At 42.9% G+C, this 15545-nt stretch overlaps 1 pseudogene; it reads right to left on the bottom strand.

Annotated features, from left to right (window-relative positions):
• Nucleotides 1-10337: 10337 nt before the first annotated feature.
• Nucleotides 10338-14837, bottom strand: LOC148479295 (vomeronasal type-2 receptor 26-like; annotated as a pseudogene).
• Between the last annotated feature and the right edge of the window lie 708 nt (nucleotides 14838-15545).

The following is a 15545-nucleotide window of genomic DNA, read 5'->3' as shown; positions in this document are numbered from 1 at the left end:
GGCTTCACCACCCAGAATGACAATGTGCCTGCACTGAAACAAGCGTGGACAATGCCCCTCACCAAGCACCAGCACCACCGCCAGACACCCCCCGCCACAGTAACCTCACAGGAATTACCCGTCGACCACCATGCCGAGAAACCCTGGTTGTGACAGTTCCCTCCCCCTTATGGGTGGCCTCAGGACTCTCACCAGGCTTCTCCGGATGTACAGCATGGAACTTCTTGATGAGTGCGAGAGCATGGATGTCTCAGGCATCGGTCCAACAGCTCTCTTCGAGGCTGTAACCCCTCCAGTCTAACAGGTACTGCAAACGTCCTCTGCAAAGCTGAGAATCCAGCACCTGGGAAACATCAAACTCCACACCCCTTTCAGTCTGGATACGAGGGGAAACAGGAAGGACTCTGTGAAACTTGTTCAGTACCAGGGGTTTAAATAGGGAAATATGAAAAGAGTTGGGTACGTTCAGATAAGGAGGCAACTGAAGGCGATAAACCACTGGGTTGATGATCTCTATGATTTAGAAGGGCACAATGAAATGTCGGGCAAACTTCATTGAAGGTAATCTAAGCCGTAGGTTCCCGGAGGACAACCAGACTTGTTCTCCAACTTGCATGCGGGGCACATTCCTACGCCTTTTATGTGCCTGATGTTTGTAGCGGGTGGATGCTTTCTCCAAATCAGCACATACTTGAGACCAAACAGAAGGAAATTTCTGTACAGTGGCCCTGATTCAGAGCCGGACACTCTGACAGAGCGCACGCTCTGAATCAGGGCAGTCCCTCCTCCTTTTTGGAGCGGCTTCCAGGCTGTTCGCATAGCTGTGGGTAACCACCCACAGCTATAGCGAGCAGCCAAAATGATGGTCACGATGGTCAAGACCATCACGACCATCAGGCTTGTGACGAGACCCTTGCGGTAGGGTCTCACTGCCACAAGCCCTGGAGTGCTTTTGTCTCTATCAGAGCCAAAAGCACTCCTACTGACATCACTAGTGATGTCAGTGTGGCCGGCCCCAGACAGTAGGCGTTCCCATGGGAAGGTCAGAGTGAACTGGAACTGAGCAAAAAATATTGCCCATCAGGCTAGACGAGGGCTCACACACTGGAAATACTTGAGGAATAGGAGGGTCCTATGGTCAGTGAAGACAGTGAAGAGAAACTTTGCTCCTTCCAGCAGGTATCTCCATTCTTTTAATGCAAATTTCACTGCCAAGAGATCTTGTTCACCTATAGCATAATTTCTTTAGGCAGGAGAAAACTTTTTGGAGAAAAACCCATAGGGATGAACTCAATTGTCCTCATAATGCTGAGATAGGACTGCTCCCACAGCTTCAGATGATGCATTCACTTCCAAAAGAAAAGGCCTATCCAGATCTCGTTGTCATAGGACTGGAGCTGAAATAAAGGCTTGTTTTAGGAGCTGGAAAGCTGTTTCTGTTTCAGGTGACCATAGGGCAGAATTAGCGCCTTTGCGGGTCAGGGCTTTAATGGGAGCCAATAATGATGAAATTCTCTTGATAAATCATCTATAGCAGTTGGCGAACCAAAGCAGTCTCTGGATTGCTTTCAATGTTTGAGGTCGGGACCAATCCAAAATCGCCTGTACCTTCTTGGGGTCAATTTCTAGACTATAGCCAGAGATGACGTAACCAAGGAATGGCACACTGGGCACACCAAAGACACATTTCTCCAATTTGCAGTAAAGGTGATTCCTCCTCAGAAGGATTAATACTTCCTTCACATGTTCATGATGTTCCATTACAGAAGATGAAAAAAATCAGTATATCGTCCAGATTGACAATAACCGAGACATATAACAAGTCCTGAAAAATTTCATTAACAAAGCCCTAAAACACAGCAGGGGCATTGCATAACCCAAAGGGCATCACAAAGTATTCAAAATGTCCATCTCTGGTATTAAAGGCGGTCTTCCTTTCATCACCAGCGTGAATATGGATGAGATTATAGGCCCCTCTCAGATCTAACTTTGAGAATATGATGGCCCATTAACCCTGTCAAACAACTCTGTGATCAGTGGAAGTGTATACCGATTCTTGACTGTTATATCATTAAGGCCCCGGTAATCTATACAAGGCCTTAAGCCACCGTCCTTCTTGCTGACAAAAAAGAACCCAGCTCCAGCAGGAGAGGTGGTGGGTTGAATAAATCTTTTCGCTAGGTTGTCCTGGATGTATTCAGACATAGCTTGAGTCTCAGGCAAGGATAGAAGATTGGTGCGACCATGAGGTGGCATCTTGTCAGGCATCAGATCAATTGGACAATCCGATACTCAGAGAGGAGGTAAGACATTCGCCTGTTGTTTGGAAAAAACATCAGTGAACATCTGGTACTCCTTAGGAATAACTGGAGATATTAATGAAACTGTTTTCCTTACAGGTCGTATCTTTGGAAGACAGGATTTCTGACAGTCAGTCCCCCAAGAAAGAATTTGCATTGAACACCAGTCTATCCTGGGATTATGCTGGCTAAACCAGGGTAATCCTAAAATGATTTCTTGAGAAGCCTCAGGTATCACAAAGAACATTAAAGACTCAGAGTGAAGGTCTCCAATACGGACTAATACTGGTTGAGTTTCTTTGGTGACCATTCCATTAGCTAAAGGCCGTTCATCTACAGAGGTCAGGGAAATTGCATGATGGAGAGATGAACAAGGGATCTGTAGTTTATCAACTCAGCTGGAATTCATGAAATTTCCAGCTGCTCTAGAATCTAGTAGAGCAGTAGCAAAGACAGGTTTAGGCATGAGATCTATAGCTAAGGTAATGTTGAAATCTTAAGTATTTGGGGACAGGCTCATAACTCCTAATTTGTTGTCCCCATGGTCAGCTAGGAATGGCATTTCCCGATTTATGGGAACAGGAGGCCACCAGGTGACCCGAATCTCCACAGCATTGGCAGAAATTTTTTAGTATGCTTCTCTGACATTCCTCTTTAGAGAGATGGGTTTGGTTCACCTGCATAGGCTCTTCTTCCATAGGGGAAGGGGGGGACAGGTAGGTAGGGAGGAGTAAATGACCTTTTCTAGTCAGTTCTGTGCTTTTTAGGCTGACGTTCCCTGAAGCGCAGGTCAATCTTGTTACAGAGTGAGATCACGTCATTTAAATTAGAGGGAACTCACGGGTGACCAAGTCATCCTTTAGTTGGTCCGAAAGTCCATGCCAAAAGGCTGAGGTAAAGGCTTCCTCATTCCACTTGAGCTCTAATGCCAAAATTTTAAACTGTATGGCATATTGGCTGACAGGACGGATTCCATGTCTCAGGGTCATGATGCTGGACGATGCTGACACAGTACGTCCAGGTTCATCGAAAATCCTCCTGAATGATGACACAAAGCCTGCATAGTTATCCAGCAGTGTATCAGAATGCTCCCAGAGTGGGGAGGCCCAATCCAAAGCCGAGCAAGACAACAAAGAAACAATGTATGCCCCTTTAGTTCTTGCAGTAGGAAAGTTATCAGGCTGTAGAGTGAAGTGTATATCACACTGATTCAGGAAGCCATGACAGAGCTTAGGATCGCCGTCAAATTTACTTGGTATAGGAAGATGTAAACAGGGAGATACCCTGTTCCCTGTATTACCAGGCACAATAATAAGAGTATTTACTGATACCCCAGGGGTGGATAACGAGGTTTGCAGATGATCTTGTCTTTTAGACATCTCCTGAAGAAACTGAGCCATTTGGTGCTGCATAGCTTCTAGGTTTTCTAAATGGCCAGCAATACACCAGAATAAATCCACTCCTGACTCCTAGTCCGTGGCCGGATCCATGGGGCCAGTGCATAACTGTGAGGTTCTGGTTTTGTTGTGGACCCTGGGTGGTGAAAGGAGCAGACACAGAAGCAGATTTAAATGAAAATGTGGAACTTTTAATGAGTGACTTAGTAAACATGGATATGGCAAAATAAATAGTCCAGGTATAGCTCTGAAGTGCACTTGAGAACTGTAGTGAAGCAAATGGGAGAATGTCCAGATAGTGACAGGAAGGAACAGTCCAGTATGCAGGTGTGGTGAGGCTGAAATGAATTGCAGGCTGAAGTGAATTTGCAGGCATAAGTTAATTTGCAGGCTGAAGTGAGTCCAGCAGTGTGGAAGTGGAGGCAAGGTGCAGGATGACAGCAGACTCAGGTACTCAGGCAGGGGGAAGGTAAATGGAGGGTGCAGGGAAAGTCCAGTGGTTGGAGCAGGCAGGGTAACAGGCTAGGTAGCATTTCCAAGGATGCAGGTAACTAGCTCAGGAACTATCTCTCAGTTGCTGATGAGAAACTTATTGCACTGGCAAAGAAGGAAGGCTCTGGACCTTCATAAATATTAAGTGCCGTGCCATGACTGGTTGGAGAGAGCACATGACCCACCAGGATTGGACAACAGAATCACATGGCCAGAGGCAAGATTGCAGCACCCATGCCGAGTGGAATGGAAGCATCGCCAGGCCTCACCAGCCAGAGTAACAATGTGCCCACACAGAACCACGAGCAGCCAATGCCCCTTGCCAAGCACCAGCACCACCGCCAGACACCACCCACCACAGTGACCTCACAGGTATTACCCATCGACCACCATGCCGAGAAACCCTGGTCGTGACAATAATGGTGTTCATCCAGTGACTGGGAATAGAGCAGTATGTTATCCAGGTAAACTATAGTAAATATGCCAAGAAGCTTGCGGGGCACATCATTGATTAGCTCTTGGAAGACATCCAGGGCATTGGCGAGTCCAAATGGCATAACCAAATAATCATAGTGCCTTGAATGAGTGTTAAATGCAGTCTGATATTCGTCACTTCTTCTGATACAAATAAGATTATATGCTCCTCGGAGGTCAATTTTGTAGAAAATGGTTGCTTACCGTAGTTAGTCAAAGAGAACTGAAATCAGTGGCAGATGATAAGAATTCTTGACCGTAACCTTGTTGAGACCCCGATAATCAATACAATGTCGAAGCAACCCAACTTTCTTTTTGACAAAGAAGAAACCTGTCTCAACAGTTAATTTCGAAGGATGTATAAATCCTTTAGCTAAATCGTCTTGCGTGTATTCTTCCATAGCTTTATTCACAGGAATAGAAAGAGCATTCAGTCTGCCCTTAGGTAATTTAGCACCTTGTATTACATCAATGGCACAATCATAAGGCCTATGAGGGAGAATAGTATCAGTGTTACGGTTCACGCATGGTTGTGTGAGACCTCTAGAGCCAGGGAGAGGATCTTCCACCAATAACAGCCACCCGTTGTTCCCTTAGTGAATTATTTACACACCGGTACTTAGGTGGCTGTCTGGATTTATGCCTCCAGCAGTGGAGGCTTATACAACTGACGAGAGACTACAGAACTGCTGACTAGGACAAGACAGGACAGTGATGTTGCAGTCCTTCCACAACTGGCTAACTGGAGTGAAGCTGCAGGTAATGATATTGAAACAGGCGTTATGGACAGGATACACCAGCAGTGACAGATAATGGATCTCAGGAATGTCCAGGGACTGTGGTGTAGCTGGGTAGCCATATGAAGAATGGTGGTAGCACGGGAGCTACTTGGTGCGGCTGGGAAGCTGTATGGAGAATGGTGGAAGCAAAGGAGCTACTTGGTGTGGCTATGAAAGCTGAATTGAGATGCAGGCTATGATGTGGCCATGCGGTCGTGGTGCAGCTATGAAAGCCGAGATCAGATACATGCTATGATGTATCTGGAGCAATATGGCAGACAGGTGAACTCTGGCATGACAGGAACACAGGCAGGAAGCAGACTGAAATGGCTTGACTGGACTCTGGAATGAAAGTGCCCCAGGCAGCAGCAGGGTAAATTTCATAGGCTAATACTAAATAGACAGATAGGTGCAGGACACTGGAACAGTGGAACTTGGGGAGACCGGCAAAAGTTCAGACTTCAGAGAGACATGCATACACTGGTTGTCAGACAGTATAACCAGCATGGAGTGCAAGGCTGGCTGAAACTTAAAGGAAGCAGGATCCAATCAGAACCAATAACTGGAGAGAGCACTTCCTTATCAAAGGCATGTGTCCACATGAACTCTGCACACAGACAGCTAGTAATTAGTGTAGCACATGATACAAAACACACAGACATGAATGATAGGCAATTATCTAAACACAGACAAGACAGGATTTCCAGCTACCTGCAAAATGCCAGAACAAGGACAGGACATGATGCAGTATCCCAGTAACAACTATGACTGGGAACTAGCACCAAGATGATTTGCTAACCGCAAATCTTAACAATCAGCCTTTATCTTGGAGAAGACATCAATAAAATCATGATAAGGGGCAGGTAATTCTGAGGAAGCAATTGGTGGAGAAGTTTGTACTGCCCGGACTGGAAGCGAACACCTAGTCATACAGTCTGAACTCCATTGAAGGATTTCACCTGTGGTCCAATCTAGAACTGGATTATGGTTCCTGAGCCATGGCAGTAAAAGGACAATTGGAGCCAAGGTGCAATGCAGCAGGTAAAAGGTGATGGATTTGGTATGTAGTGCTCCCACAGTGAGTTGAATAGATGGGGTTAGGAGCCTTATAGAATCATCGGATAGTGGGCTACCATCAAGCCCACAGATGGAAATCTGAGGAATAAGGATTTTGGATGGAATTCAAAGAGTCTCAAAGAAGGAAAAGTACATGAAATTTCCAGCCGCTCCTCTATTCACGAAGGCGGTTATAGCAATTTCCTTTCTAAACACCTGAATACGAGCAGTTATTAAGATGGAATTTTTGTGAGAAACGTGTACAAGGCCTAGAAGTAGTTCTCATCTGTGGACAAATGGAAATGCCCTATCTGCAGAGTTTACTCTTTTTGGGTCTACATTCCCTGATGTGGCGATCAATACATATAGTGAAATGCATAAGATTGTCCAGGGTCTCTGCCACTGGATGTTGGACCAAGTTATCTTTTATTTGTTCTGACAGTCTGAGATGAATTTGGCTGCATAAGACCGGATCATTCCATCCGCTATCTACTACCCATTTACGGAAGTTTGAACAATAGTCCTCTGCTGCTTTCCACCCTTGCTTTAGGGATCGCAGATTTCCTTGACCAAAGCTGCTTTATCAGGGCCATCATGAAGGAGCCCTAAAGTTTTGAAGAATTCTTAGAACTGATAGCAGGGCAGAATGAGTCAAAGCCACCCAAAAACCGAGGTCAAAGGATCACTTTGAAGCAAGAAGATGACTACCCCTTCATGCTGGGCTTCAGTACCAGACGAAAGAGTTTGTAGTCTGAAGTACATCTTACAACTCTCCCTAAAATTAAGAAAATACTTGCAAATTCCTGAAAAACAGGCTCCTTTACAAAGGCTTGGTAGATGAGGAGCAAACCTCCTCAATACGTAAAGAAAGTTTCTGAAACTTCAGGGTAAGAGCTTGGATTTGTGTGGCTAGAACCTGCGCAGGATTCATTCTTAGATCCATGTCAGCCGTGACTGTATTTTTGGGCTGGCTATAATGTTACGGTCTCATAGGAATCACAGTGCAAGAGTCTTTAGACTATGGCTGTCCTAGAGGCAAGTGGATGTTCACGAGGCTGGTGTAGACTTTGATAAGAGTACTTGGACAGCAAGGTGCAGCCTAGAGGGCCATGATACAGCTTGGAGGGCCAGATACAGGCTGTGAGATGTGACCTAGAGGGCCGAGATGTGACTTTGAGATCCGAGATGTGGCATTAGAGCTGATGTGTAAACAGACTGTGATGCAGCCTTGAGTCCCAAGGATTAGGTCCCAAGAAGGAACGGAGCTTAGAACCTGGATCGCTGCAACCGTAAGTTAACACTGGAAGTAGCAATGTTGTATAGGCAACTTAGTGTTGTCTAGAGCCCGATATACAGTATATAGCCTAAGGCAGCTGTCCATTAGAGCTGATGTGTAAGCAGACTGTGATGCAGCCTTGAGTGCCAAGGATTAAGGGCCTCATTCAGTGGCGGTCAGAGGATGCAAGCGGTCGCTCAGAAACTGGGCGGCCACTTCCATCCTAACCGCCCACCTCTGTTTCAGTTGTTAAGCTGTGGGTTAACACCCACAGCTCTAACGACTGCTAGGGTGATGGTCGCAATGGTCATTGACCATCGCGACCATCGGGGCATACGATGAGACCCTAGGGTAGGGTCTCACTTGTCGTAAGCCCCGGAGAGCATCTGGTTCTTTCAGAGCCGGAAGCTCTCAACTGACATCACTAGTGATGTCAGTGGGGCCTCCCCCAAAAGGCAGGCGTTCCAATGGGAAAACCTCCATTTGGGCTGCCACCCCCCCGGCCCGCCTTCCAAACAGGGCGAGCTGTCAATAAACATCGACAGCTCACCCCCTTTGGAAAGAGACCCGCTACGACCAGCGCTGTCAGTTGTAGCGGGTCTCACACATGCGCACGAAGGAGCCGGCTCCCTCGTGCGCATGCGCACTAGACAAACATTGAGGTGGCCGTGCGGTCATATAAAAATGGCAGCATAGATGGTGTAATGGTAGCATTACTGCCTCACAGCACTGAAGTCGTTGGTTCGATACCCACTACGGCCCTAACTGTGTGGAGTTTGTATATTCTCCCTGTGCTTGCGTGGGTTTCCCCAGGTACTCCGGTTTCCTCCCACACTCCAAAAATATACTGGTAGGTTAATTGGCTCCTAACAAAATTACCCCTAGTGTGTATATGTGTGTGCATGTGGTAGGGAATATAGATTGTAAGCTCCACTGGGGCAGGGACGGATGTGAATGACCAAAATATTCTCTGTAAAGCGCTGCAGAATATATGTGTGCTATATAAATAACTGGTAATAAATAAATAAATAAATACTGCAAATGTAAAATTACTTCAGACAATTGCACGAATCATAATACACATGCATGCACCATGTAAAGCAACAGCATAGAAAAATAGCAGACGTGCCTGAAGGGGCCCATCCATCAATTGCTCGATTCCTTTGATCCCCAATCGAATTCCCCAATCTGCAATCAGATTCCCGATGATCTGCAAAATTCAACATGTTAGAAATCCCCTACTTGCCGACTCCAAACATTTTTTGGTCAGAATCTGTGAAACTAAGGTTTCCAACATGTTGGCTTATGGCAATTTATTACACAAACTATCGGTATCACGGTGCATTGTGCCGATAGATTGTTGATGCCAGTCTTCTTGAAAAACTCCCACAAATATCTTTTCTCCCAATTATTTCCTATAGGTGTGTTTAATGAGAGCAGTGCTGTAACCTGTAGGGCTATGCTAGTAACCCTCCACTGCTAACCAATGAGCCATAATCATCATTCTGGATTTGCAAATACACCGTAGGAGATGCAAATTGCAGCTCTTCAAATTCTAAAGATCTTCATAGAACCAACTTATGTGAACATAACCTCCACTGTACATTGTCTACATGGGAACACCAAACCCAACCACAGTTGAGCTTCTTCTGTTACAAATGACATGTGTTCAGATTATGTAAAACTCTGCGTTGTCTGTACTTGTGTGCTATTATTTATGGAGCCTGTACAGTGCAAAAACATGCACAATACGCTCTTCAATTATACTTTCATCTCTGCATCAGCCCTGTTGTCTTCCATTGTTCAAATTATAACCTAAACAAAAGATAACAGAGGTTTGCATAGAACAGGGGGCATATAAACCTCTAGACAGGGATGGATGGGGTTAATAAAGTTAAAGGAGGGGCTATTTAGGATTTACAGTCGTTAACGATACAGGGACAGGTTGTTGTTGTTGTTAAGGGGGAGTGGAAACTGGGAGTATGAGTAATGTCTGTAAGGATATTCTACATCTTTGATTCTGATATCCCACCCTCCCTTCCCTATTGTGTCTTGTGTCGGCTTTATTTCATGGCAGGGAAAGACCGGCAATCTGTAAAGCGTTCATATTGATGCAGTAGGAGCGGTGCACACCCGTTCAATGCTCTGGTTATGCTGATTTCACCCTACTGGGGTCAGCGGTACCTCTCAACCGAGTGGGCCGAAATGGTGCAATGGCATGGGTGTTGGATACCATCTCACTTGCTTAGAAAGGGATAGTTTGCCCTTGTAGGTATTTTATATGTCACTTAACATTAAATTGGGATAGTTGGTCCTGGTAAGTTTTGGACATCTTTTGCCTAAGGCAAGTGGGCACCGGTGGTTTGCCATTCTTTTCTCTGCCACCATACTCATTATTGTAAATAAATAAAGCTGACCTATTATTTGAGCGGCATAAACTTGGTCTTTGTCTTTATTTTAGCAAATAAAAGAATTTATGGTTACATCCATCATCAGACAATAGAGAGTTTAATGAGAATTATGTATATATTACAAAGTATCAGATTATATTATGAGGCAATGTTTATTTCTTTGTCCCCGAGCACAAAAGTTCTTTTCTGTTCATTTCAGGTCTCATCAGTATATAGTAGCATTTAGGGAAAAATATACAGCATAATACTCCAATGCATGAAGCTAATACAGCAAAAACCTCTACAATGACCATTTGTTTCCCATTACTGCTCAGATAGGCTGGGATGGCACAGACCCAAACACTGCAGAACACCAGCATGCTGAATGTGATGTATTTCGCCTCATTATAGATGTCAGGTAATGTCCTCACCATGAAAGCCAGAACAAAGCTCACAGCTGCCATAAGTCCCATGTAACCCAACATGAAATAAAAGGCCAACACAGAACCCTCATTACATTGGATGATGATAGTCCCAGGAGTAGTGTCCATGTTAAACTCTTGAAATGGAGGAGAAACTAACAACCAGATAACACCATTCAGGACCTGGACAGAAGAGCAGATCAACACAAAAGCATTTGGTAGTTTGACTCCATCCATTTTCTCCAGTAGCTTCCAGGTCTTGTGGCTTTAAAAGCGATGCAAACTGTGATAGTCTTAGCCAGGACAGAAGACAAAGCAATAGTAAATATGATGCCAAAGCAGATTTGGCGTAGCATGCAGGTTATATCGACTGGACGACCAAGGAAAAGAAATACACAAAGTAAACTCAACTTTAGAGAGGTGAGGAGAATAAAACTAAGGTTCTGATTATTTGCTCTGACTATTTGGTGGTTCTGAAATAAAATAAACAATCCAATTATAAAGATAATTATAGCAGAAAATAAAAGAACCATAACAGAAAAAACTGAAGATATAGGGTCCTTTTCATACGATAGAAAATCTTGAGCTTTGGCAATGCATTGGTTCTTTGTGTCGTTAGGCCATTCACCTTCTGTACATTTCACACAATTGTTGTTGTCTAGGGAATAAACATGTGAGATAAATAAAATATTTAGCAGCAATTTTGACCTCAACTTGTCTCTCTTTTCTATTTTTCTCCATCACTTTCTCTCTCTCTCTCTCTCTCTCTCTCTCTCTCTCTCTCTCTCTCTCTCTCTCTCTCTCTATGGGCCTGACTCAGAGGTGGACACAGAGCCTCATTTCCTGCTCTCTCTTTCTCTCTCTCTTTGGCTTTCATTCTCTCTCTTTCACTCTCTATTTCCCTCTCATTCTCTCTCTTTCGCTCTCTCTTTCCCTCTAATTCTTTCTCTTTCTCTCTGTCTTTCCCTTTCATTCTCTCTCTTTCCCTTTCATTGTTTCCCTTTCATTCTTTCCCTTTCATTCTCTCTCTTTCTCTCTCTTTCCCTTTCTCTCTCTCTCTCTCTTTCTCTCTTTCCCTTTCATTCTCTCTCTCTTTCTCTCTTTCCCTTTCATTTTCACTCTTTCTCTCTCTCTTTCCCTCTCATTCTTTCTCTCTCTCTCTCTCTTTCTCTCTCTATTTCCCTTTCATTCTCTCTCTCTCTCTTTCCCTTTCATTCTCTTTCTCTTTCTCTCTCTCTCTTTCTCTCTCTCTCTTTCCCTTTCATTCTCTCTCTTTATCTCTCTCTCTCTTTCCAGTTCATTCTCTCTCTTTCTCTCTCTTTCCCTCTCATTCTTTCTCTCTCTCTCTCTCTCTCTCTCTCTTTCTCTCTCTCTTTCCATTTCATTCTCTCTCTCTCTCTCCCTTTCATCCTCTCTCTTTCTCTCTCCATTTCATTCTCTCTCTCCCTCTCTCTCTCCCTTTCATTATCTGCACTTCTCCACATTTATTTTACACATTAATTCAAATCCTTTTTGAGAAAAAAAAATAGAAGAAAATTACTGAATCATTTTTCTCATCTTTAGTTGTTACACTGTCTCCATGTAATGAGGCAAAAATGCTGACTTGAGATGATGCCTTTGTGGCTTGGTTAGTCTTAATTGAAGATGTCACCAATCACTGATATAACTAATTAAAAATGTGATTATTGAATAAAATACAGCAGTGTGGTCATTATTTAGTGAGTAAAATGATAATATATATGCTCTAGCATGACAGCCAAATTTTCTATCATTTAGGTGACACACTTTTAAATGATGTGGCCGTCCAACTGCTTATTTCAGACTATATAACTCTGAGCTATGGAAAATGTAACAATGTGCCCTCTCACCCCCATTATGACACTGACAACTTTGTGGTCACTTATGTTTGAAAGATGGGAGTGGGCCACTAGTAGCGATAGTCTGGTGATCACCTGTGATAACCAACACATTTATCCTGCATTAGGAAAATTAGATGTTTTCCTTATATGGGTGGGAGGGCACTATGTGCCCTATCCTGACCTTAATTACACTTGTAAATGTGGGATTGCTCACATATGAAAGTTGGGGGGAGATCCCCTCTTTCATATGACGGGGCCGCCTTAGCAGCTATTGTCTTGTGATCATCCAGCACTACAGAAAAAATAGTTTTCCTAAGATGAGAGTCTCCTATTTCAAATTATGTGCCTCCCAGTAGGTATCTGGAGATCACCAGTCATTGGGCAGGATGTATCAATGCATATTCTGCCGTCAAACCTCTAATTTGCCTGTTTACCGCATATGAACCCAGCTCCGGAATGTGATACACTACGGAGTTTGGATAAGGTGGACAATGCCATCTTTAGATGGCGTTAACCAGTAGAAGCCTTTAGGCTTCTATTTGCACTTTCCCCCTGAGAGGGATCCAATCAGATCCCTCCCAGCAGCCCCCAGCGGCGTGTGCATCACTTAATACATGCGCAAAAGAATTCCCTGGGAGAGGTGTCCTTTGTGATTTTGTTCAAGCATACGGTGTTAGTAAATGATGTTATGCTTCCGAAGAGCGCATCCTTCCAATAACTGAAAGTGTACACAAAAATAAAATTTTCCATGAAAGATCAGTTGTTTTTTTGTTGCAAAACCTACACATAATATCCTGCTTTTTACTATTCTGGAAAGGTGGATTATTAATGAATCAAGAACCACAAAGTATTTATTTGTGGTGTTTATAAGAGAAAAAAATAGCATGTTTGCTTTTTAGTTTCCTTTCTCGAAATTTCAAAAATAAAAACACCTTTTTGGCCATTTGGGAACATTTTTAGAATGTTAGAATAACTTAAAAGATTAATGGTATTTTCTGAAAATACAAAGTCTTCTAAAAAAAAAAATGGTATAATAGGTGTGAACACCAAAATAACAAAAATAATTGATTTAATGTTGGAAAGTGAACAGCGCGGATGTCAAAAAATACCCTCAGCACAGGGGTGAGAAAATTCTTAGCAGTGAGGGGTTAAATATGAGCACACCAAAATGAACTGGGTAATTAAAAAAAAAAGAACTTTGGTGGCCTCCCATGTAATATCTGCTGATCCTGAACTGTTCATTTGTAGGACTTTGAGGGATTTCTTGATAATGTTTGGAGTCATTGGAGCGAATCCCCATTTGGTCTTGAGTCATCAAATAAGTTTTTCCTATGATTTTAAATTGTGAGCAGAATATACTGTATGTATACTCTATTTTTTAAATAAAATTAAACATATTACAAAATGATAGATGATTTTGGCTTGTACTTCCTTCACAGTGTTACCAGCTCTACTTTGCTGATCTGTCCCTCAAGAATGATTGTATCCTGAATCACACCATTGAAAAATGTTGAAAATCCGACAGCGGGATCGTGAGGTTTTGCCTCGGAGAGGGATCCGGGGCAGGCAGGTAGATCCAAGCTGTGGCTCAGATCATCCCAGATCCCCGAAATTCAGGTGGGTCCGGTTCTCTAAGAATATAAGCTTATCTCTAATTGGAACTTCCTGTTTACTTCACACTTGGGGTGAAAGAGCTGTTACGGTCACTCAATAAGGGGAAAACTATTTCTAGTGCTTGTGACACAGAGATCAAAGCTCTGGCTTTTGCTTTAAAATAAGGATTGGCATAAAGTTGGCATTGGAGACTATTAACTATTGATACTTATTGAACCTGCGAACCTGTGAGGCCCTTGCTACATAGCAGTGTATAAATGTAGGTGAATTATTAATCATTGTGCGGAGAATGCTTAGACCTTGTGAATCTTCTTTCATGGTGACAGTAAAATTTAATATTTTGTGACCAAGATGTGCCAATATAATAACCAGCTGGTCCAGTTTGTGGTATCTGAGAGTCAGTCCATGTTCATGACATGTGGTTTGATACATAGTTTTGTAAATCTAAACCTTTGGGGAACTGACCTGCAAAGGTTTCTCTCATTCCTATTGCACACAACACGCGTTTCACAACATCTTTCTCCATGTGAATACTCACAAATATTGGATAGAATATACCATACATCTTTAAAATGATAACTAGTTAAATATCATATTGCTATAAGATTATAAAGATACATTTTTCAGTTGTACTTGTAAAGTAAAATACTGTACATATACCATTGGATATTTCTCCTTCAGAACATAGCACACAGCCATAACAACATGGATGATTTCCTCCGCCTGGAGCTTTTCTGAATCCATTAGGACATTTTTCAGAACACTGACCTTTTGGCATCTGTTAAAAGATAAATAAGATAATGTTAAGAAGTTGTAACATTGAATTTGAGAACTTAAAGTGGACCTGAAAATATTCAGAGAGTGGACTTATTGTGGCCAAATTGTCAGTATGGCGGGTGCAAATGACAGGAATTTAGCAATAAACTAAAATTAAGTGATCCCTATAGAGCGCACTAGATCTTGTCTTCAATATAGTGGCACTATAACCCTAGCTAAATGTGGAATACAATAAATTAGTAATTGGAGTATTATCAATAAAGGGTGTCAAACTCTAATTCTAATAAATTATACTGAAGTTAGTTGCAGTTGTAAATAAAACCAGTAAAGGGCACTAAAATCTTAATTGTATGTTAATCACATTACATGAGCAATCAGTGGGTGTCAAAACCCTTATGTGTCAGACTTAGGTTATTGGCAGTGTTAAATACTAACAATAAAGGACTTTAAGACCTGAGGGCCTCATTCAGACTTGGGAATAGAGTGAGATATCTCTCTCAACTTTGAACCTGAACAAACCATATTGCAATGCAAGGGGTGTAAATACATAATTTTTTTTGCATGCAGGATAAATACTGGCTGCTTTTGCATGTAGCCCACAAATACTGCACAGCTTTATTATTACTCTGCAATTCAGATGTCACTTTGGAAATACTCCTCCCAAATCTCTCTGCACATTTTACCTCTGCCACACCTGTGTGCAGCATGG

The sequence above is a fragment of the Taudactylus pleione genome, unplaced genomic scaffold (genome assembly GCF_031769625.1).
Source record: "Taudactylus pleione unplaced genomic scaffold, aTauple2 ptg000627l, whole genome shotgun sequence".
In the NCBI taxonomy this organism is placed as follows: domain Eukaryota; kingdom Metazoa; phylum Chordata; class Amphibia; order Anura; family Myobatrachidae; genus Taudactylus; species Taudactylus pleione.
Note: the sequence above shows the minus strand (reverse complement) of the source record. Positions and strands in the feature narration are given on the sequence as shown.